The sequence below is a fragment of the Bison bison genome, unplaced genomic scaffold (genome assembly GCF_000754665.1).
Source record: "Bison bison bison isolate TAMUID 2011002044 unplaced genomic scaffold, Bison_UMD1.0 scf7180017864537, whole genome shotgun sequence".
Classification (NCBI taxonomy): Eukaryota; Metazoa; Chordata; class Mammalia; order Artiodactyla; family Bovidae; genus Bison; species Bison bison.
In genome coordinates, this window is record NW_011495085.1 from 2,243,363 (window position 1) to 2,246,743 (window position 3,381).

Sequence of the window (3,381 nt, forward strand, 5' to 3'; positions counted from 1 at the left end):
ATTTGAGAAATGCAAATCAAAACTACAATGTGGTATCACCTCACACCAGTTAAAAGGCCATCATCAAAAAATCTACAAACAATAAATACTGGAGAGGATGTGGAGAAAAGGGAACCCTCTTACACTGTTGGTAGGAATGTAAATTGATAAAGCCACTATGGAGAACAGTATTGAGGTTCCTTAAAAAAAAAAATTGAAAATAGAGTTATCATATGACCCAGGAACCCCACTCCCAGAGAAAACTATAATTCTAAAAGATATGTGCTCCCTAATGTTCATTGCAGCACTATGCAATAGCCAGGACATGGAAGCAATCTATATGCCCACCAACATGAGCAGATAAGATGTGGTACAATGGAATATTACTTGGCCATAAAAAAGAACAAATTGTGTCCTTTGCAGAGATGTGGATAACCTAGAGACCGTCATACAGGGGGAAGCCAAAAGAGAAAAAAAAATAATGCATATATGTGGAATCTAGAAAAATGGTACAGGTGAGCCCATCTGCAAAACAGAAATAGAGACACAGATGTAGAGAATATTCATATGGATGCCAAGGGGGAAAGGGATGAACTGGGAGATTGGGATTGACATGTATACACTACTATGTTTAAAATCGATAACTAATGAAGACCTACTTATAGCTCAGGGAACTCTGTGGTGACCTAATTGGGAAGGAAATCCAAAAAAGGGAATATATGTATATGTGTGGATGATCCGTTTTGCTGTACAGCAGAAACTGATACAGCAGTATGAAGCAATAATACCTATTTTTTTCCTTAAAAAAAGCTATTTTGTAAGAATTCGTCTTCTGAAGAAAAGGAATAATGGAAAACCCTTGTGCCCCTATCAGGGTCTGCCACTCTTCTCAGACATATATGTAGTTATCAATAACTTTTTGAAGATAATCCTTTGATTTTAGTGTTGAAAAAGAATTGGGAGTTAGAGAATAAAAACAGGACAGAAGTAATATCTCTGCAATGCAGCCTTGGAAAAGATTAACAAGTCAAAAACAAGGACCATGGAGCTGAAGTTGAATTTATCTATTTGTGTGTTCTGGGGACAGAACCAGGTCAGAACGTCCTGCTGGGATTTATCTGTCCAGGAATGGAAGTTCCCTGGGTAAGACTAAAAGCATTTAAAGCAGGGTATAGAATAGCAATGGTTGGAGAAGCCCCTCAGGTTTGACCCTTAATTAAGCCAAGCTAATTACATTAATAAAAGATTATCCAAAGCTATTCCTGTCAAAAGCATTCAAATTACCCTGCACTTCTGGCTGCAATTACACTGGGAAGTGGAAGCTAACAAGACTAAGGGGAGTGACCCAAATCATATGACATTAGAGCTCGGAAGGAAGGCAGAACTCAAAGTCACCCAGTGGAGAGGAGTGGATTTGAGGATGAGGAACATTAGAGGCTTTCACAGCGCACAAAGGCACACACTTTTACTTAAATTGAATGCACTCAGATTCGGTTAAGTGGGGTGTTATGATGAAATCCAAAGCTTTTAAAATGTTACCTAAATTTTTTGGATGAAAATTCTTTGAAAAGTTATTTATAGCAGTATCACATATATGAAAAATGAAACTTAAAAAACACACTGACTCAATGGACATGAACTTGAGCAAACTCCAGGAGATAGGGAAGGATAGGGAAACCTGGCACGCTACAGTTCATGGGGTTGCAGAGTCAGACACGACTGAGCGACCGAACACACACACAAAGTACTTGAGACTATCCTCTTTCACTTAATTATTTGAATTCAAAACCACATACTTTTTGAAATGAAAACATAGTAATAATATGAACTGTAATCTGGTTCCATTTTTACTCATTCATGGATAATACCTAGCACAGTTCTAGGTAACAAAGACACTACCGTGAATAATGCACAGATATGGTTCCTAGTCCCTAGAATATAATGGAGTCTTTATGGAGTTTATATTCTAATGAGGAAGATGGAGAAAATGAGAAGCCCCTGACCATAAATACACAAATATGTAAAGTATATCATAAATGCAAACTAGAAACAAGTAGCTAAGAGAGAGAAGCACTGAGGGGATGAGTTTAAATGAAATTATTAGGGGAGGCAACTCTGAGAAGATAACATTAAAGCTCAGACCTAATAGTGAGAAGTTATCATGCAGAGAGTGGAGAGAAGCCCTCTCCTGCCAAGATGGAAGCAGTGTATACACTCTGAGGAGGAAGAGAGCTAGACTTGTTCAAAGATCTAAGAGAAGACAACTGTGACTGGAGCCTGGCAAACAAAGAGGAGAGAAGGAAGGATGAACTGGGGAAGAGGAAAATGAGGGCGGAAGATGTCTGGTGTCTTGGCAACCTCAATGTGATCGGTGTCCCTCACTGTAGCTAGGGTCAGGGAATAGTATGGGAGAGCCAGCATCAAGACTCCTGCCAGGATGAGTAGGAGAGAAAGCCAGCAGGGTAACACACTCACATCTCTGTCTCTCTCACATTCAGCTAAGAAGGGGATATTGGTGAGGGGGATATTTGAGATTTCTGTCCCAAAGGCAGGAAACATCAGAGCAGATGCTCTGAAGGCTTGTGAATGGTCCAGGGAGAGAGAGTTATGGTTGAGAAGCAAGGATGGGGCCCAAGAGACAAGTGAAAGACAGAATATGAAGAGAGACAAAGATAGGAAAAAATCGGACATAAGTCAAGGTGTGGAATTACTGGTAGAAGCTTCGAGAACACTGTTCCCTGTCACCCTCACCTCCTCCCTACCTCAGAATTTCCGAGCTACACCATCACACTCATTTACACTTTGACTCTCAAATTTCTTTCTGGCTTCAAACCATCGACACATCCCATCTGCTTTAAAATCTCTAAGAATTCCGTGTAAATAATCGTTTACTTTCCTATGCACAGCCAAATCAATACAGGATTTTTTGGTTTGTTTTGTTAACACAGTTGTCCTACAGTTTTGTTTATACAACATAATGTGATAAGCAAAACATTTTAGGACAAAGGATAAATTAAAGGTGGCCCCCCAAAGTGGCAAGACCCAGAATCACCATATAGAGTTTTCCATATGTTCTTCCTCAGTATCTTTTTTATTATATCACCAGCATCTTCGGACTCATTTCCATCCATGCCACTTCCACTTTTCATATCTGCATGGCATTCAAATTCTTTCTCGGATATAATATCTGCAGTGTTTTGTAGAATGTGTCCCTTCTTTGAAAGTGTGTGTATTTATATATTCCTATATCCCCTCATTTACTTCCCATTACCAAATTAAGAAAGAAATAATAGATGTACCAAAAAGCATATGCTATGCTTGTCCAACTGGATAGATAGATCATTTTCAAATATGGTAGCAAACACTGCTTTAGTTTAAAAGAGTTTTTAACTTTTCAAATCT